Source organism: Rhopalosiphum maidis, chromosome 3 (genome assembly GCF_003676215.2).
Source record: "Rhopalosiphum maidis isolate BTI-1 chromosome 3, ASM367621v3, whole genome shotgun sequence".
In the NCBI taxonomy this organism is placed as follows: domain Eukaryota; kingdom Metazoa; phylum Arthropoda; class Insecta; order Hemiptera; family Aphididae; genus Rhopalosiphum; species Rhopalosiphum maidis.
In genome coordinates this window covers 51,730,506-51,754,357 of record NC_040879.1, presented here as the reverse complement: position 1 = coordinate 51,754,357, position 23,852 = coordinate 51,730,506, and the positions used below count along the sequence as shown (strand labels likewise).

The window sequence follows — 23,852 nt, the reverse complement described above, 5'->3', positions numbered from 1 at the left end:
AAACAACATATGATAAATGTGTACAAACGATAAAAAAAAATATAAGCAATATTTTTAAGGAGTTCAATTTTATATTATTCATTTATATAAACAGTACAAATAAGTGATTGATTAGCTATTTATAATAAGTACTATGTATAAGCATGATTATTTATTTATTTGTTAATAAACCTGAAATTTAACAATTGATTGAATTAACAGTTTCATATTAAAATAAGAAATATTACCAAAAAATAAATAAATAATTTATATAAATATAAGATCATTTTTGAAAAATGTTAGATAATTTTTTTTCTAATTTTAAATTTTGAAAATATAAACATAATGAGTTGATAATTAATGTGTTTTGAATTCAAAACATAATTTTGGTTAAAGCATTTTTATTATTATTATTATTATTATTATTGTGTATGTGTTTGATTATTTACACTGTACTCAGATGTGTGAGATTTAAATTGAAATTAATTTCGATAATGCGTGACAAGTAATTTTATAACATTGAGTAGAATGTTAATTATTATATGGCTAAGCTAAATTTGATGGAAATAATAAAAAAAACCGAATCCCTTATGATGGCCTGTTGTGCATAAATACTTCGTATTTTCGTAATGAACACAGGTGTATATTGCATAATATAGGTAGGTCTCACTATTGCAGTGTTGCACAAATAAACTTAAGAGGATGCCAGCATAGTATTTGTTATCTCTCCTTAACCTATGCGCAACATAGCAAATTTTAAGTTCACAAAAATGACTATAACCATATTAATTTCTCAAATTAGAGTGAAATGACTTATTTTAAAATTTAAGAACATTATCTAGGGTATCTCATAAGCGTTTTGTTATATTTTTATTTTAAAGCGAGTTATGAGTATTTTAAAATTGTAAATTGTTTATACATCTTAGAAAACACATAACTCGCTTTAAAATAAAAACATATAACTTTAAATTTTTTTTCATAGGTCATTTCACTCTAATTTGAGAAATTAATATGGTTATAGACTTATAGTCATTTTTGTGAACGTAAAATTTTCCATATTGCGCGTGTGTTAGAGAGAGATAACAAATACTACACTGGCATTCTCTTAATTAGAATGATGTGTTGTGACTTGTGGTAGTGGTATAAAAATAAACTACCTAGCGGTCAAGTATTATTTTATCGCGGATCGATAACGCTCGTCAGATTATTTAATATTTTATCTAGATTAATAAAGACTATAACAATAATATTATACCTTAACGCTTTAAAAATAACTTATCTATGGATTTTTACACGTTATTGGAATTTTTGAAACGATTTCCCGTCGTTATTCGTTTACATTTTTTACAATCGGCGCTCAGCAGTGTGCCAGTGACCAGTGTCTTTCGAGTTCCAACTTTCATGGGCCCCGGGCAGTTCGGCCCCTTAGATAATTAATTTTTAGTTGGATATTGTAATAATACAAATGTGTGAAATTTGAACGAGTTTTATTATTTAATATTTACTGTTTATCTGTCCCTCAAAGAAAACAAGAACAACAGCGCAAGGAAAACAGTTATTTTAAAATCTAAAAAATGGAAGGAAAAAAAATGTAAATACTACAAATACACTTTTTTTTATTTTAAAAAACAAAATTGTTCTAACAATAATATAGAACTTTGTAATGATGACATGTAAGTACCTACTTTTATTAATTTATATTTTGTTTTTGTAAATTCAAATTTTTGTTTATTTTGTAACTACAAATTAATGTATTGTCAGAAGATCAGCCTTAATCTTCAACATCAAAACAAGTAATAATAAATATTATTTAGAAGTATAATTTTGTAGTTGCTTAATAGTGTAATAATGAAATACTATTAAAGTATAAAATCTATTTTTAAATGTGAATATATTATAATTATTTGTTTCTGTGTCATATGCATACATATATATTTATTGTACTGAAAGATACTTATGATAAATACAATTTTTTTGTTTGTTTGAAGGAGAGTAATAAGTAAACTATTAAGAAATTTAATCTCCTCCCCCATAAAAAAGACCAAATTACACCACTTTTGTTGCTTACTTGGTAACTAATACGATTAAGTATTACATTTTTGGTTCATTCGTCCATTTTAATGTTTTCACAGTGAGATTAAAAGTAATAATTTTCATATTCAAAGCATATAGGTATATAAAATATTAGGTAATCTTTGTCGTCATTATATATTTTTATGAAAATAAAATCTTAAGTACCTATATTGAGTGGCCAGCTGGTGAAAAGTCACAAACTTTAAAAAAGTGTTATATTACTGTGTTAGCATAAAATTGTGTAATATTGGTGCTGTTTAAAAATTCACATTCTAGTAAGCAAAGTGTATTACTGGGTCAGTATTGTAAAAATCAATCAAAGTAAGACATTGTAAGTATATTGGATAAATATTAAGGTAAAAGTTTTCTAATAGTTTTATTGCTGAAAATATAATATATGTATATAGTAATAAAAATAAAAATTATAAACTTGGTCCAAATTTGGTTGAAAATTAAATAATTTGATATTAAAATAACAACAAAAATATATAATATTTTGAATATTTAAGAATAATTAAATGCCAATTGAATATTATATTGCATGAATTATATGTGAAAAATTAAACAAAGTATACACTAACAATACAGTTGTTGTTTTCAAGCAGTCAGCCTTCTATTTAAATACTAATGACAATTAACTTTAGTAATCGAACAAAAACTGGTAAACAATTGTGTATTGTTCTTGGCTAGATTACTTTGGTATTTATATACCTAATTATATAAGTACATGCACACTACTATAATACTATATTATTGAAAGTAGTTATTAAGAGGGCATGGCATTGACTTACTAACATACAATATAATAATATTAAATTAATATATAAGTACTCATAAGTCATAACTTTATAATTAAAATATTGTAAAAAAAACTTATGTGAAAACAAAGATAATATCCTTACCTTTAAGTTTGATAATAGTTCACTTTATGGTTACTATTCAAATTGTCTATGTCATACATTTGTAAGTTAAAAACAACACATACTAGTGTGTGGTCCTCTTAAATTAAATCCAAAAAAATGGTTCTTAAGCTGGTGAGAGTCATGTGGAAGGTATCTGACCATATTCTATGCAAAAAATTGTGTGTGTAATTTTTTCTACTTGAAATCATACAATCGGAGGAATACAAAGTGACCAAGTCTCTCTTTTTAAAGAAAATATGTATGCCTACTTTTTCTAATTATATTTTAATCATCAAGATATTTCAATATTCAATACATATATTTTCATCCTTACAGTTTTGCACCCTCCTTTCTAATTTTTTTTTCCAATTCAAGTACTGCATACATGGGCGGATAGGCCCACCGGGAAATTGGGATTTTCCTGGTTGGCCCTCGCCTACCTAAGATATAAAACATTTTTCACCTACACAAATTAATGTATAATACTTGGACAATTTTTACTTTCAAAAGCATCTAAAAATCAGGTGCATATATTTAATGATGATTCAATATTTGAATCTCAAATAATAATTAATCTAAGTAGTATACATCGTTTAATTCAATTTTTGCTAAATCAAATAACAGTTATCCAATCTCCCTATTTTATTTTCTTAGATATTTTAACTACAGATAAAGAAAATGATAGTGATGATTCACATTTTAAATGAGCTGAAAATCAATAACTTAATAGTGGTACAATTTTTTATACACAATAGCCTAATGATAAAAACTGAACCGTCGCGGGACGCCTGGCAGATGTGAAACATCAACAATTTTCTTTTGTAATAATGTTTAAAATTATTATTATTATTTTTTAATTATTATTTTTATAAATTTTTTGCCAAGCTTCGGCGAATTGAGTCGACGAGCCTTGAGTGGGGCATTGCCACGCAACAGTCGGTCTCACTACTGTACCGCGCCATTAGATGTTTCACATCAATAATTAATATTGTAACAGATGTTATTAAGTTTCTTATTTTTTTTTTAGCATTATCTGAAAACTATTTTAAAAAACTAACACTGGCAAATTTTTCAAAATTTTGGTCATTCCATCATATTCAACCAAAGATTAATGTTCCTTTTGCACCAACAAAAGCTTTTAATCGAAATTATGGTGAAAATCGTAAATGGGTATCTTATAGTTTCAAACATAAAACTTCATTTTGTTGTATTTGTATCTGTTATGGTGATGGAACCGGTCCATTTTCTGAAGGGTTTATCGATTAGAAACATGTTTATATTTGTATAAGTGAACATGAAAATTAAAAAAAAAAAATAAGAATAAAGTGTTATTTGGACTACCTTAAGACTTAGGTAAAAAATTGTACATTATAAATTCTGTAATATAATATTTTAATAGATTTTTTGAAATTTATTTTCCAACAGAAGTAAGAAAGGATTGTTTGCTTAAAAATAATATATTTAAAAAAAATACCTCTGTATATATTTTTTTCATTATGTTTACTATGAGGCCCTTATAAATATTTCCCGGTAGACCAAAACTTGCCTATCCGCTCATAACTGCATACAATATAATTTAAATTTCGGTCTACATCACAACTAGAATCGTAGTCCAGATGCTTGCTTATGATTTTTTTTTTTATATTACTAAATAAGTATACTATGTAACATAACACCGTGCTAAACAATATAATATGTTATTACAATAATCAGTTTTTGTACCCAAGACACTATGCCCTTTACAATTAACTTATTTTATAATAATAATAATAATTTATTTTTATTGTAACCAAACATATATACATTAAACAATAAAATAGAATAAAATAAAAAGTTACTAAACCACTATAAGCTATAGCTTGTAGCGTTCTATTGTTTTACCTTTTACATAAGATTTATAATATAATATTCAGTACATAGAGTTAATCATACATGAAATTATACAATATAAATTAATAGTTGATATGTACTAGATAATAATACTACAGTTTGGATAACAAAATAATTTATAGCTGTTCAAATAGAGTAGGTACGTTTATAAAAATGATAGTAAATAGTAATTACATATTTAACTAAAAGTATAATAATGTATTTATAATATTGAAATATTTATAAATTTTTTAAACATTAACATTTTGGAAGCTTAATATATTAATGCTGTATTGGATACACAAATCAATTCCAACGTATAATGGGTTCATTTTACCAAAATTGGAGTTACAAGTATACTTGGTCAAATTAATATTTAAATATTTAAAAAAGAAAATTGACTAAATTTTTATTGTACTTGATTGATTAGCAGTAATAAATATATTTTGGAAGACTGTATTTAAATCTTAAAAATTAGATACTTTGTTTAAATACCCAAATGTAATTAGTTAAATAGTTGTATGAGTACAGCAAGGAATTAAATTTAATTGCAATAATCTAGTAAAATAATTTTAATACAATTAAAAGTGTCTTATGAATATTTTACTTATAATAATATAATATCTTACTTAAATAATATTCAGGTAAAATTATGGATATTATTAATTTATCATCAAATAAATTCATCAAAAGTTTTATATTTTATAGTTAGAAAATGTATAGTTGGCATTAAATTATTTTACAAAATGTCTGGATTATATTTTTGTATAAAAATTATTTAATAATACTTAATTCATCATTAAACATTGGCTAATAATTTAGTGAACTTAATAAATGATTAACATACATACTTATTTTAATTTGTTTATCTACATTTTGACTTTTTGTAAAGCAAAAGGTGCTCGTCTGTCGTGTACATCCACTGCTCTCAAAACAAAATGATAAATATATCCCGAATTAAATATTTTGATTTCACTACTCAAACAAATGATTTTGTTGTTATATTGCTCTTCATCTTTCACATTGACATGTCTGGAGGTGCATCTGTCTCTTGGAATACAATTAATTCATACTTTTTGATTCCTGCTGTTTGCAAAGACCATTTCAAATCCCAATTTAATACCACTTTATTTCTTGTAGTTGTGATTGTCTATTTAGCTATTGGCAGACTTTTTATCTTTATTTTTTTATTATTCTATTGTGATGTTAATGGAAAAGGATGTGAATAATTTTAAGCCTTAGAGTGAAATTTATGATTACAAAATCCTTACAACTTTTATTATTTTTACTGAACTAAAAAACGACAAGTTTTTTTTTTATTTATAATTTCACGAATTTTTAAACGGATCTTTTTTTCAACCGTTTTCTTATTGTTAGCATGAGACGGAACTCTATTATTAATTAACATTGTCTTTGATTTTGGCTCATATTTATATTTACATTTAATTGTTGTGGCTAAACATTTTACATTATTTAAAGTTGTACTGGCTTCAGTATTAATTGGTAGTACTTTATCATTACCAATTGTATTGACATCAGATATAGAAACATTTGTTTTTGATTTCAAATTCGATTCATATTTTTGGGTATCATTACTTAGATCAATAATATTTTTATGTTTATTTTGTATTTTTGATGTATCATTTATGATACCAGGTTCATCTTCATTCTTTAATAATGTAAATATTTCATGTTCCTTATTAGAATCCTCATTTGCAATAGCCCTAAAAATAGTTAATTAAATTAAGTAAATTACAATTGTTTTAACATAATATATTATTATTTATGGATTTTAAATAATTTGTTTATGAATGACCAATTTAATTAACTAATGATAATAGTTAATAATTATTTTTTTTTAAATTCATAATCATAATAAATATTAAAAATATATCTACTCAATATTTGTATTAAAAAAATATAATTAAAAATTTTAAAAACTAAAAACCAACAAATTATTTTAAAATAGGTAGGTATGTCTTACTTGTTTAATTTGTTGCTCCATGAAGTGTTAACAATTTGATTTTTTGAGGTATCCATGCATCTCTGTGATTGTACAATTAATATATCTTCTTTTAATTTTTTTTCCAAGTGTTTTATTACACATTTTAAACCTTTGGCATGACTCTTAAATTCTTCATATGTCATATTACTATACTCGTGTTCTGCATATTTTAAAAATTGTTTTGGTTCAATATCCACATCCATCTTATTGTTCAAGATATTAGTGATTTTGCGTTCTAATATATCATTAAAAATTGATACTGGAAATTGAATTACAGTATCGGCCATTTCAGTGAATATTTGAGGTTCTTCTTCTTTGTTATTTACTTGTTCTAAAACACAGTTATTCATTTGGTTTTCACTCATTGTATTATCCTTACAATTTCTATACTTGTATTTTTACTAAGTACATATTAAAAATGTGATATTAAATTAAGAGACCAGTACTAAGTGATAGCTATCCACAGCGAAACGTATACAACGTATAATGATCAAGGGCTGAGATAATGCGCTGTTGTGCGACGTTGCTGTTTGATGTTTTAGCGATCCACAAATGTGCAACGTTTAAGTAACGCCCATTACTCGTAGACGGCCTGTCTGTAAGTTTATGCTGGAGAGATGGTTATTATTAAATAATAAAATCATACAATTTTTAAGAATGCCATAAAAATAGGTTTTAAAATGCCACTCGTAATATTTTTAATATCTTCGGGTATACTAACGTGATTGATTGCGTTATTAAATACTTCATAAAATATTTACAGAATAGTAAATCATACTATAAATTATAGGTAGGTATCTATAATAATTAGGGTTAATATGTTGATGTAGTAAAGAATATATAAATATGTATGTATTTATGCACTAAAAAACAACGAAATATGCATACAAATAAAAGAAATATGAACGAAAATAATGCAAATCCTAATTTATTATATATATAATATACATAATAATAAATATATATATATATAATTAAATTAAAAATCAAAAATCAAATATATTTTTACAAAGTCTGTTAGAACAAGAGTTATTACAGGAGAGCGAGTAGAACGGAAATATATAAATTTATATTTAAGTGATTTTAATAAATTAAATAAACGGCAAAACACGAAATAAACAATATATTCTGCATCATTCGTAGAAGTCTATTCTATGAAAACTAATTATACTATTAAACGTTTTGTTAAAATATTTAATCAAATGTTACTGGCTAACAGATTTAAGCATGTGCATCGGTGCATAAGCACTGGGTGCCCAAATTCTTAGGGCCTCCTTCACGTTTTGTTTTACTGTACAAAAAAAAAAAATGCACGAATTGTAGTAATGAATGTTTATTTTTTATTAATTATTAAAACATTTAGCCAAAGTTGCTGCGTTAATAAATGGCAATAAGTCAAAAACTTTGTGATTTGATGTGTATAATTTTATCGATTAATTTTGAATAACACCCCACTTTAAATTTCCTAGTTATGCGTCTGAGTATGGCTATATAATAGGGACTACACTACACTCTACGCATTACACATATCAGTTTATTGTGTATTAAAAAAAAAAAATCTAAAATACACAAAATATCTAAATACAAAAAATACAAATGTATCTAAGATACGTGTCTTTGATATTGCCCATCACTGATTCTAAATAATATTAATCTATATGCATTTTTTCAGTACGATGATACAGACTTCGTATCGTGTATCAGTTATAATATCGTCATAACATAAGGATATGTCTAGAGGATTTAAAAAATAGTTATTAGCTCAGGGAAGTTATACTTAAAATACACGTCTTATTTTGCAGATATAAACTGTACTGGTACATATTATAGTTATTTTGTTGTAAAAAATGTATATAAAAATGAATGTAATTCGTTGGGGTTTGAAACTTACGTATATTTTAGATTCTGCGCGGAGCAATGAATGTATTCATTTTGATGTGTGTACGTATGTGTTTTATGTCTGTAATCTATCATTATATAGAAAAGGTTTTAAAATGGTAGGTTATGTGTATATATACACTATACGACACACCTTGATATTATATTAACCAACAGTTTATCTATATAACATAAAACGTAAATATAAAACATACCTATAATACTTACGACGCAGTAAGGACGACAGCTGCACTATACGCTATACCCCTGTTAAAGTAGACCACTATTATAGTAGAAAATGCACGTATACTGCAAGAATGTTCAAAATTCTTGTCATTTCATTTGATTTGAATTCCTTTATTCTTACCCTGTCAACGACGAATAAAATCAATTTATTTTCAAAATATCGTATTATCCATAGAACGTAGTCGTCTTAGCAATTGGTGCACTTAACGAATTGTTAACCCAACAGCTGGTTCGACATGAAAAGATTTGGAAATATTTTAGGGTTGGTCGTCACCGCATGCTAACAATAAAGTATCCTACGTAGTAAAAACTAGAATTCATATTTTTTTTTTGAAACGTTTACTAAATATTTTACTGAAATCTTAAACATAATACATAATATTATATAAAAGATAAATATGCGGTACGCATATATCAAAATGGTATACATATATTTTTATACCGAGGATTTTTCAAGATAACGTTAAACATATATAATTTCATTGTATCGAGCGATCCGCAATTTTTTTTTTAAATTTAAACATGTCTATATTGGAGTTTTGTTATGTATTTTTAATTTTTTACAATACCTTTAAAAGTTGAAAGTGTTATTGATACCTACACATTGAATTACTCAATGTGATACACTGATAAAGAACGGCGAATAGGTTACTTTTCAATAAATCTAGTCTTACTATTAATATATGTCACTTTATGACTGACTATACCTATTGACTATTGATAATAACGTTTTATTAATTATTAGAAATTTATATTTCATAAATTAATTTGAAATCGTTATTAATCATTAGGCGAACATAATAATATTATAGTCGTATAATAGATTACAAGAGTATTAAAGGTAAAAATGGTTGGTATGTTATTACTTATTATTAATGATCTTATGACTAATATGAATAAGTGTGCTGTCATTGTATATGATGGCATGTCTGTTAGGTTTATTTTATAGTGATGAAAAAAATGATTGTGTATACTGTAATGATTCGTTCCCGGTTCGTCAACCACCACTATTATAGCCGACACCCGGTTTTTCGACCAAAAATACCAATTCGCCTACAACGGTGATAATATTAACTACATGCTTCTTGGCATAGACATTTTTTCAACTAGGTATAAGGTATCATTTACTATCTACAAGTTGAGTTATCTTATCCCGTATCCATATACTATTATATTAGTATATAATATTATGCATTTATACATATATATATATATATAAAGTATAAAGATAGATAGATCTATATTTTATATATAGAATATAAATAACTGAAAAGTCCACTAGCCATTGTGCCATTGTGGTTAAAATAAAAATTATGATTTTAATTAATTGTAGTAATATTTGAATATTTCACTGCGTGAATTTCGCCTTCATATACAGTCACTAGCGGTCCCACGTATAATACATTATACCTTATATATAATTACACATTTTTTGTTTCATTTTTTTGACTGATATGGAATAGTTCAAATTTAAGTTAGAAATAAATCAAGACTTGCAGTGAATAATTATATTTATATACATAGCATACATAGACCAAAAACACGAAGAAAACAAGTACCTGAATTTTCAGAAAATCAGAATAAAAGAAAACGAAATTGTTTTGATCGAGTATGTAGATACAATAAAATACTATATTTACTATGTCTACTTATAATTATTGTATTATTATTGAAAGGTATATAAAATAGTAAATTATTTGTTTTGACAAATCTTGTATTCTCATATTATATTGAGTATCGGCGGACTGGGATAACACCCACTGTGGACACATACTAGTTGCGGACAAATTATTTCAGGTCAATATTATAACATACTAATTGCGTACAGAGATTATTTTTAATAAAAACCACGTGAGTTGCGGACACAAATATTTCCCTTCACCACTTTTCAGGACTTATGATAAGCTACCAAAAAATTGGTAGGTGGAGTTAAAAATATGTGTGTCTTGCGAAAATGCAATCGTTATAATATATGAAAAATTAAAATTTTTTATTGTAGAGAAGCACACAACACTTTTATTATTGTCAATGTCAATAATCCATTTTTCACCTCCTTTGGTGTGTAATTTATCTACTACGTCAAGAACCATGGCATAAAATTTTAAAAGTGTCTTAGGTAATATTGGATACTTACTCATACGAGCAGTGTGAATATTTTTTCGGATTAAATTTATATCATTTGAGTTTAATATATTAAAATCATCTGGTGTAATCTTAGAATGTATAATTTTACCGGGACGTTCACATAGCTGCTCTACCGCTTTACGTTTGAAACTGTTACTTAACTTCTGCCGCACAAGTGATCGTTTCTCGTCGGCCGCGTGATTATTATGTTTAAGATTATTGTCTATTTCAACACTATATGTATCAAATTTAAAAAATGCATTACACCTTTTATTTGTACACGCCCACCATTGAATTTCATTTTTCATTATGCCATGAAAACGGAACTTAAAACCGTCAATCACACGTAACTCTTTAAGTTTTTCACAATACATTTTTATACAGAAAAATAGAAAATAAACGAACAGAAAGACGACACTACGGCGGATATTAAGCAAGCGAGTAAGGTTGTCGATAAACTGATTAAACATATTTTTTGACAGCCGTTTCAAAAGCCTCTGTACAATCTTAATGCTGATAAATAATATATATATATATTTATAATGTATATATATATAAATCGTTAATATCGAACAGTAATTTCCTAACGTCCACAATCGTTAATATCAAAAATAATAATTGGACATTTGTCCGCAATTCGTATTTTATATTTGTGTCCGCAATTCGTATGTTACCTTTTTAGATTTCGTCCGCAACTCACATGGTTTTTGTCACTTTGTCCGCAATTTGGAAACACCGCCCACTGTAACTAATAACTATCTACCTGCGTCCTGCACCGCAGCGGTTGGAGACTTGCAGTATTAATAGTATTACGTTCGTGTATGCATTAGCGTATATTAGACTGTTAAAGCTAAATTAATTTTGAATAATATAAGTATTACTAGTCTTAGTATATATAAGTATATAAATATTATAAATCAATAATTATAATAGTATATATAAAGTGATCAAATATTTTTTTGGTAAAAACGGGACAATAAAGTTATTTTAAACAAAATTACGCACTATTATAATTTTTATCATAGATTTTTTTTTTCATTTATTTATTAAAAAGAAAATTACATACACTAGTTAGTTTATATTAATATTTATTGTTGGAATATATATATTTTAATAAGTCTGGTGGTGAATTTAGAAACGAGTAAAATTCTAGACAAACCTAGTCTTAGATATACTCGTAATATATAATAATAGAAATAATAATTGGCCAACAAACATTAAGTTTCGTTATATTTTCTTTGTCTACCATTTGACAACGGGATAGAGACGAAAAACGGGAATGTTCAGAAAGTTGCTTTTTATATAAGATTTATAATAAATTAATAAATAATAATTAGTAATTTTTAAATGTATAATAATTAATAACTAATAATAAAAAAGTTCTTATTTTCATTTTTCAGTGTGACTTTATACAATATTTAATAAAATCGTATCTACGCAAGTCGCAAGTTGATTTTGTTTTTATCAAATTGTATTTCGATGTTTGAAATCCTGTGTAGTACTTTGAATACAATACAATAAAAATGTTGCAAGTTGTAATAGCATATTGCATGACTAAACTGCATGCGTACATGATACATGTAAACGATGCAACTAAGGTAATAGATTTATTATATGCATTGTTAGTTGTTAGCAAAAGCAGTCGCGAAAATGAAAAAAAAAGGTTCCTTTACATTGTGACATGATACTTTTGACGACATTAATATTATCATCAAATTCTAATAAACAAACAGAACCGAAAATAAAAATAATCGTAAAATTCAGACAAAGGTTCATTTAGTTGGGTTCCGATTAAGCCAGGATTAATACTTTCGTAGGCACGTAGGCCCTAGGCACAGTGACTGTAGTGCTAATGCGTAAATTTGACTCTGTGGTATCTATAGTATATTTAAATGGGTAAAAACCTTCTATTTGGGAGAGGAATGTTGAGTTTCAGTGTTAAGCCTTTTAAAAACCAAAATATTTACTACATGAAAATCAAATCTAAACTTTTATATGATAACTTTTATAATTTTTATATGATAATAATTTGAACAAATCTTAAAAATAATTAATTTAATCATTTTATTCCAAAAACCTATGTATAAAATTAATTTATCAAAAACCATAGAAAACAACTTATTTTATACAAATTCGCACAACGTTTTTGCTACATTTTTTGTTTGATAATAAATCGATGACTTTTCCGGTATCGATTTCTTTCTTTTAAAGTTATAAACCCCACAAAAATAACTAATCAAATTTACCAATAATATAATATTAATATAATATACAATGTTATTAATTGATATAATCAATATAAAATATAGATTCAAATTTTAAAATAGGTACCTGTTTAGAGATTGTTCCGTGTATAGTTTACTGTTGTGGTCTTCTAAATTGACGATTGACAATAAACAGTATTTTAGTACGAACTATAAACAACTGACAATGTTTGTATAATAATAATAAAATTTTTACTATATGTATTATATAATATATGAATACTGACGGTCGTTGGCTCGTTCTTATAGTTTCGATATCGACCGATTATATTATCTCTCATCTATTTCTTATTATTATCCATATAGATTTGTGTGTGTGTGTGGCTGTACAATCATACGCGGAACGAGTGAACGACTTGCGGACTTGTGGTCGATAGACGATAATTATTATTTATATTACGTGGGTAAGCGATATTATTTTTCTAATATTTTTCTACTATTTCCTAAGATATTTTAAACAGTAATCATACACCGTCATATGCCCCATATACGAGCGACATTTTATTGTTTTATGGTTTATCCAATTTGATTTCCATGGTTACTTACCATATACGAATAATATTATTGTTGCCTATCAAATATCAATAAATTATTATTATAGGTATATATAACATTTTACTTATTATGGTAACGTATACGAACTGTTGATGGAGACAGAGCAAAAGCGATAAAAAAATTTGAAAAGGGAAATAATTTAATGAACTTTTACTGATCGGTGTACTGGGTGGGGCGGAACGGGTTATATTTGTTGCGTGTGTGCATAGACATAAGACATAAGTTAAAACTTCCAAAGACTAAAATATTTTATTACTTTTTGATTTTTATAAATATTTAGTGTTTATAATTTTAGCCCTCCTTCTAACAAGGCAAATTTACGTCTATACTTCGACTCTGTTTAATATAAATTATTCAATGTGTTCAGTAGTTTTGACTTGACATAGTTAACATACATTAAACAATAATGCATAATATACAATATTAATATATAGGATCGTTATTCATCTTCCTTGACTTCATTCAAACAAATGATAGGCGTTCTTCAAGACCATAAATTTGAATATAATTGATGATGTAAAATTTGAGATGAATCCTGCAAAAAATAACTTCATGGCATCCAATAAGGCATCGATAATGACTGGTTTTCTTGCCATTACCCGGTAGTTCGTTCTCCATTTTCAGTTCTGGATGGCTTCTTATAATGGGTATTCATTAAAAATAATAATTACAATTATATATTATTATTTTCTGTCATTAGAACTTAATGAGGCTTCAATAATAATCCTACTGTAACTCAGTTTGAAGCTGCATAAAGCTCTCTTAGTGCATGCTGAAATCAAATCAAAAACAAGTATTAATTGTCTTGCACAACATACTACAAGTATATTAAAAATTACAAGTTTAAAAAAAAATTTACCAACTAAAGAAGTGAAGACCAAAATATGTTTCTTGATTTATTATATGCAGCTGAGAGTGAATACATATCAGAGAATGAAAATGAGCTATTGACAATATACAAAAAATCCAATTATATTGAAAACATATTATCATATGTTGCTGGATTTGTCAGAGAATATTTAAAAACTCGTCACAAAATTACATCAGTAAGTACTTATTTACAATTTAGTATTAAATTTTATATTGATATTAAATATAAATAAATATTTTATAAATTTGATGAATCAGTTTATGGACAAAAATAATCTCTAAATAACCATTTGTTACAGATAATTAGGTTAATACTTAAAAAATGTATAACACTAAAAATCAAGTTCAAACGAAATCGACAATAGAGTAGGTAAGATGATTTTGTCAAAAACTAATTCATTTTCAACACCAGTGAAAAAAAATTGTTGTAAGTATTATGATTTATAACATACAATTCTATACGAGTAAATATATTGTACACCTGGGGCGTATTTAAGGGAGTGACACATGGGCCCTTACCCCCTCTCATTCACCGTATTTTATACTTAATTTTATTATATGATACATTTTACAACTTTACGCCCTGTGTACGCAAATTTGAACCTTTTGTTTATGCTCCCTTAAGATACGCCCTTGTTGTACACTAATATATAATTTTTATTTCTAAATTAAAAATTTAACAATACTTAATATTACTATTTACATTATAGTAATAAATATGTATCTGTATAAATAATACATTTAATATTAACAGTTGTTTGATATAAAACTACAAAATATATCTGACTTTGTAAAATGTTAATTTTTAAAAATAAATTTGCATTAGGTAACTATTTATTAGTGAATAGTGCTTACTAACTTTTATGAATATTTCAGAATTTATTATATATTTATAACTTAATATGTGCTAACATGGTGTAATAATGAAATTTCAAAGACAAATTATTATGCTTTTGCTTATATCTTTTATTGTAATTTTAACTTGGCTCTATCTCTCTCGTACATATATTTGATTCACGTATATCTTTCTATGCTCGGGCCATTCTTTTATATGTCTATGAGTGTGCATTGGTGTTAGGCGATTCGCAGGAAAGCGTCAACCGGCCGGTGAGGATGTGGCGTGGGGAAACGTTGGCGCCGCATTGCAGGTGTGCTGAACAGCGTGTCGTCGGGCAGCAGGCGGGTTTCGGAGCATACAACAAGGGCGCCGTCGGCCATATTGGGGACAACTTTATGTATGTCATGAAAATAAAATATTCCAAAAACTAAGTATGTTTTTGCTTATATCGTTTTTGGTAATTCTAATTTAGCTCTCGCACATATATTTATATTTCTCTTTCCACGCGCGGTCTAGTCTATTCGCGTGCGTCGGTGATTTAGGACAAGGGTAGGCCAATTTACATAATTTCCCTGTTGTTAAGGAGCCACACAAAATGTTTATTTCAACATTTTAGTAGGTGATTGATTTTCGATTTAAAATTAACGAATTTATACACCAAATAACATTGATTCGTGTAAAAACATAAAATATTTTTTAGCACAAAACATTCAAGTATTTTAGCAATAATAATGAATAATATAGATATTGGGTAATAGATAGTTATAATATGGTTACATTAATGGGAGCAATGGCTTTGCATGGATTTGGAAAGTTTGCGGTATATAATTTTAATTTTAGTTGATGGCCCGTGCTGATATTTAATATTCTTTAGCAACAAAAATATAGTGTAAATTAATAAATATTTTTTTTATATACCTAATAAAATATTTTTTTTTCGTACCTATAATGAAATAATTATTTTTGCGTTTGCACCTAAAGAGCCGCAACTTAACATCGAAAGAGCCGCTGTTCGCCGACCCCTAATTTTAGGGAAAGCGTTAAGTGGTGTGAAACGTAGACGTAGTATTGCATAGGTGTGTGTCGAACAGAGCGTCGTCGGTCTGCAAATCGGTTACGGAGCATACAGCACGGCACCGTCGGTCATTGAATTCACCGCCCACTGGACTTCTTGGACGTCAACGAAGCTGCTTCAATCGCTTCTTATTGTCATAATAAACTCGGAAGTTTTTTACTTTAACTTTAAAATGGTGAGTAAACGAATATTTGATTTACCTCAACACTGTAATATTGTTGTCGAAGTTGTTATTCGTTTTATGCTCGTCACGTTAACTCTCGTCTGAACGGCGCAACGGCTACACCATTTTGACATGTCCGCGCCTCGGAGCCAGTCAATAACCATCTTAGCCGTATTCCGACATATTACGATATTTCCAGCCAAAATTCAATACGTTCCGCCCTTACCGTTTTTCTTCGTCCGCTTTCGATCGTTGACAATCGGACGGGCGACCGGAACTCCGCACGGAAAATCGTTATCCGAGAACATCTTTGTATGTTCAGCTGATGTGGTTATTTTTAAAACGAATGTAAGTCGTCTTCATGGATTTATGAAATGCAGTTGATAAACTTGTATAGATATCTATCGGAGTTCTAAAAAAGTTGTTCGTGATATTTTGTTTTTATGGTTTATTTTTGGGGAGCGGTTTTTAGATCGATATCGATTCTTTTTTTTTGATCACCGACGTGAGTCTTGTTAATGCACAAACCGTTGTGGGGAGGGGATAGTGGTGTGACTTGGATAATATCGATTATATTACCTATTTGAAAGACTATATACTTACTGTTATTGTCTTATTGACTTGTTTTAACGTTTGTAATTATTTTTATAATCGCAATTTAAATGTATATGGTCTCCAGAGGTTATGATATTTCTTACAGGGGTTTATAGCGCTTTTGATATCTAACTGGTTTATACAATTTTTAAATTTTATAACTTTTTCACTATATTAATTTTTGACTTTGAACATTCAAATATCAAATTTGCTATACCTAGCTTGTTTATTAATATCTAGGTATAATAAGTTTGATTAAATGTAAGTATGTATCTCTAATTTACCTACTCATAATATTAAGTAAAACTTAAATTTATATTTATTCTAGGTATAGTTTTTACTGTGGTGCAAAAATTTAATTTTAAATAATTGAAAGTAATGACTACATAATAGACATATAGTACATAATACATTTATATTAAGATGTAAAGAAAGTAAAGAAACTTTTTTGCTACTTATTCAACATTTTTAATAGTGATGTAGGGCTCGGATTTCTATACAGTAAACAAATTGTAGAACATGCAAAAATAATTTTTTTAAATATTAGTTAATATTATTACACGCTATTATTAAATTATGTTTTTTTTTAATTTTTAAATGTGAACGACCGGCGATTAAATCAAAGATTGTATTGGCTGAAATTCCTTTCCCCATCACACATTGTTGTTGGAGAATATTTAAATGACGTGATTTGTCCCGGATTTAAAGTAATATTAACATCTTTTTCTTGATTCTTCAATTTTATATTCACCGTTGTGATGTTACACATTTTTAGAAATGTTTTGAATTCCTAATTCGTCTTTAGTATTAAGTTCATTTTAGTTTAGATAGTATATTTACGATAATTCGACAAATAAACCAATAGTTATAGACGTTCATTAAATAAATACCATATAAAATTAACAAGATTTTCAAAAATGTATATACTTGCAATTATATGCATTATGTTCAAAATATGCAAAAAAAAATTTTACTATTTTATCAAAAATAAGTCAAATTGTAGACATGTCTGACAACCAATCAATTTGGACTTAAGGAAAAAAAACATGCAAATGCATAGAACTCCTAGCCCTAGTGATAAGATAAGTAGATAATTAAAATGTTATATCTTTTTAAGAGGACGCTATACCCGCATGTGTTGTCTCTGTCTTATACACGTAACATAGTTAAAAACTGTTTTGCGCAGGACAACTTTACTCCCTATTTATATCAAAATTACCAAAATTATAAATCCCATTGAGAAGAACTTAACCTGTGACGTAGCGTTTTAATTGTTTTGATAGTGGTTACCAATAATTTTTAATAATTAAATGAAAAAAACCTAAAGTTTTCAAACCGATAACTTTAATTGCATTCATGTTATCAAAAAAATTAAAACGCTACGTCACAGGTAAAGTTTTTCCCAATGGGATTTATAATTTTGATTGTTTTGATTAAAATATCGAGGGAGTTAAGTTGTCCCGTGCAAAAAAGGTTTTAGCTATGTTACGCATGTATAATACAGAGTTAACACATATGGGTATAGCGTCCTCTTAACTAATCAATTATAAATTATTTGTAGGTATTATTATTATTTTAAATTATACATATGATATACCTACTAATACAAATCTAACTATTTTTTATAATTGTAATTATTTTCAACTTAATTAAAATATTTGAACTATTGCTATTAACTGAATGATATTATTTGATGCTTCAATAGACTAATTTTTTTTTTTTTAATATAATTTTAATGTATAGTATTAGCTGTATGAGTATAAATATTTAATCAGTTTTGCATTTGATTCAATATTTTTTTAGATATAAAATATTGATGGTGATTGTGAAGATAGCTAAATATTTCTATTAACACTACCTTCTATATAGTTTATAATCATGTATTTCGTAATCATACATTTTACCATATTTAGCCTACAAACAAAGTAATAATATAATAGATTATAATAATCATATTATTAAATCTTAAATATCTACTCAAAAACATTTCGGAAGTTTCTAACTTAAGATTTTGTTACTACTGATGATGGCCGAGATATTATTAACCTTTTTGCATTTTATTTCACTAAGACCTACTGTAATTTTATCAATTCTACTTATACTAATTTTATAAAAAATAACTAATAATAATATTAAAATCTCATCCTTTTCATTTAATCAATTAGAATTTACTGAATTTTCTCTTAATTTAAAGATGTATCAAATTTTATCTCTTATATCACGTAATTGACCGGATAGTTAACCCCTATTTTACTGTACAATTATTGTAGATTCATTTTAACAACAATTTTAACTAATATTTTTAATATCTCGCAATCTCGCTTAATAATGGTATCTTCCTATTATCCTATTTCTAAATTATTTGTTATTCCTAAACTGTTTTCTAATTTAATTTATTTCATCTAAATTAACAAGCTGTTGTTCTCTGTATCTTTTTCATAATCAACATGGTTTTATATCTAAACGTTTAGCATGTAATAATTCATCTTAAATAAAAAATCTAATATTTTAAATTTGTTTGTTTCTAATGTACCTTCACACAGATATTGTTTATATTAAGAGTTTGATCGAGTTAATCTTAAAAAATTGTTCTGCAAATTACATTATTTTGGATTTTCTGATCCTTAGCTTTCCTGGTTTTGATACTTTCTATAGTTGTTAAATATTAAAAAATTTAAGATTCTACGGTATTTAAAATTTTAATCTTGAACTTCTCTATTTTTAATGATCTTTTGGATATTTTTGATTTCAAACTAAATTTTTTTACCAAGCTGAATTTATAAGAATAAAGCAATGCATATTCTTGGTTTTATGAAACGCATACCTACTATGTAAAAATTTTCATGATCCTTTTGCTTTGAAAGTTCTTTATTATTCTCTTGTTCTTTCAATATTATCCACTTATCTGGATAAATAATATATTAAAACAAAATGGAATTATTGAATATGTACAACAAAAAACTTTTTGCAATTTATGTTTTTTAAATGCAATATACTAAGTTTACATATGATTCATATGATATTTTAAATTACCTAAATCTTATTCCCCTTAAAGTTGCTCTCCAATTTTCTATATAAATTAATTTTTGGCTTCACGAATTTCCCAGTAAATACTACTTTGTTTAATAAATTTTAAAATTAATTCTTTTAACTCTAGGAATCTTGAGTCTTTATCCTAATTTTTCTGACGACAATTATATGTTAAACTGTCCTGCTAATCTGTTAATGCTTGCAGGTAATACTTATACTTTTGATTTTAACTAGTTCAGTTTTATTTTAATATTCTCTTACACTTGTTTTATCTTCTATTTTGTATTTATTTAGTTTAATATCAAATATGTACTATAGTTATTGTTATACGACGTGTTCCCAAATACAGGGTACACTTTATCATTCATAACCCTGCAAATATTTTTCAATTCTGTTTACAGTACGTTAAACTAGACTAATGGATTATGAATTCCTATGACTTATAACTTTTTTTAAATTCCAATCCCAATTTTGAATATAATTTTTGAATTAATCATTTTTTTTAATCAATTTTGATCTATTAACATGTATATTAAATCCAAAATTGGCGAAAAAAGAGATTGGTTATAAGTTATCTTTAAAAAAATGTATTGAATTATTTTTTTTTATTTTTAGTTCACATGTTTTTTGTTTTAAACACCATTTGATACACTTTAAATTAATTATTAAAGTAAAATATTATTTACTATCTATGAATTATTATTTTATTTTATTATTACACAATATTCTGAAATTATAAAAATTACATAAATTATTCGAAAGTCTCGTATAGAGTTGAGTAGAACATGCCTCAAATCTAAGTAGCATTTATAAACATTTGAATATTTATTTATTTAAAATTGTATGTATTTTTCGTCGCATCAAAATTATTATTTCTAACATTATAATAAGCATTGGTTTATAATTTCTATAATTTCATCATGTATGATAATAAAACAAAATAATAATTCATGGATAGTAAATAATTTATTGAGCTATAGCTGCTGTATATTAACTTTCTTATTGTCAATTTATATATCACTTAGGATAAAACTAGAAAAAAACTAATTAACTTATTTTAATTTACATTATTATTATTATTATTATTATAGCGTGAATTTATTTCTGTACACATTAGCCAAGCCGGAGTTCAGATTGGTAATGCCTGTTGGGAATTGTACTGTTTAGAACATGGAATTGTTCCAGATGGTTAAATGCTATCTGAAAAGACCAATGCAGGCAGAGATGACAGATTCAACACCTTCTTCAGTAAAACAGACTCAGGCAAACGTGTGCCAAGAGCTATGTTTGTTGATCTTGAACCTACTGTTGTTGGTAAATCAGTAGTAAAATATAAAATTTCTATTAGAGAATTTAATTTATATTTCAATTACAGATGAGGTAAGAACTGGGACATACCGTCAATTGTTCCACCCTGAACAATTGATCACTAGAAGGAAGATGCTGCCAACAATTATGCACGTGGACACTACACTATAGGAAAGGAAATGGTTGATATTGTTTTAGATAGAATCAGAAAATTGTCTGACTAGTGTGCTAGTATTCAAGGTTTCTTAATCTTCTGTTCTTTTGGAGGTGGTACTGGATCTAGCTTCACATCTTTGTTAATGGAAAGGCTCAGCCTAGAGTACGGAAAAAAGACTAAATTAGAATTTGCCATTTACCCGTCCCCTCGAGTTTCCAACGCTGTAGTTGAGCCATAAAACTTCATCCTAACTACACATGCAACTATTGAATACAGTGACTGTAAATTCATGGTCGATAATGAAGCCATCTGTAAAATTTGCCGTCGTAATCTTGATATTGAACGTCCAACTTATTTAAACTTAAATCGCCTTATTGGCCAAGTTGTTTCTTCAATCACTGCTTCTCTCCGTTTCGATGGGGCCTTGAATGTTGACTTAACAAAACTGTGCCATACCCACGGATCCATTTCCCCTTGGTCAGCTATTCCCCAATCATATCCGCTGAAAAGGTTTACCATGAACAATTGTCAGTATCAGAAATCACCGATGCCTGCTTAGAACCAGGCAACCAAATGGTGAAATGTGGTGATCCAATTTGTGGATTTTATATGGCATGCTGCATATTTTACCGAGGAGATGTTGTATCCAGGGACATTAATAATGCTATAGCTTCTCTTAAAAGATATAAATCTCGTGGGCGGAATATGCATTTTGTCGATTGGTGTCCGACAGGTTTCAAAATTGGTATCAATTACCAACCCTCAACTGTGTTCCCTGGTGATCACTTAGCTAAAGTGCAACGTACTCTTTGCATGTTGTCAAATAATACTAGAATTTCTGATGCTTAGGAGAAATTGGATTACAAATTTGATTTGATGTATGCCAAACGTGCTTTTGTCCATTGGTATGTTGGGGAAGGAATGGAAGAAGGGGAGTTCTCTGAAGCACGTGAAGATGTGGCAGTACTTGAAGCAGACTATGAAATGATTGATTGGTATAATGATTAAGATCCTGAATATTATATCTAATTTATGTTGTGTAAAAATAAATAATGTAATACAGTAATCCCTCCGTTATCCGTGGTTGGGTCCAAGATAACATATTATTGCGTATAACCTAACCTTGCGATTGCGATAACGTTTTACCGTTATTACATGAACACTGTAGAAATTTATTTTTGACAATTCTAGATAATTGTTGTTATATCGCTATAAGTATAACATATATACATTATACGTACTTACAACTTACTGTCACACAAGGATGGAAAAATTATAAAATCGCTGAATGTCTTGTCAACATCAAAGAATCACTTAACAAAATTCAACCCTCCACTATAAATGCTTTAGTTGTATGAATTAAACAATTATTAATTGATTTTTAAAATAAAATAAATTAAACCTAACCTCCCTTTTTACATTGATTTATGGTCTCGTTATCCGCGGTTTTGTTATCCACGCAGGTTTGCTGGAACGTAACCTTCGCGGATAACGAAGGATTACTGTATAAGTAAATATAAATAAACCACACATATTTTTTTTTTGTTATTACCTATTTTATTAGTTATTTTAGTTATTTATATTTACAAATAATATTTATTTAATTTAAATAATGCTGTGTTTTTTCAAAATTATATTATTTGAACTCTGAAGTAGACAAAAACTATTAGAATTGAAGGATACTTTTAGAATATTTCTACTTTTTGAATTGTGTTCATTAGAAATAATTAATTCAGTTACACAATTATTATACTTCGAAAATACAATAATTTCAGTTATAGTACTACTTATAGGCATACATAAATACAAAGTAACTATTGTTAAGTTAGAAATTATTGACAAAAGAAACTACTAATTTTCAAACTTTTTTTTAGATTGATAAATGTTAAAATTAAAAAAGATTGAAATAATTCAGCATTAAA

General features: G+C 27.0%; 1 pseudogene; it reads left to right on the top strand.

The window, feature by feature from the left end:
* Positions 1-15,917: 15,917 nt before the first annotated feature.
* On the top strand, positions 15,918-23,317 carry LOC113557469 (annotated as a pseudogene).
* The last annotated feature ends 535 nt before the right edge of the window (positions 23,318-23,852 follow it).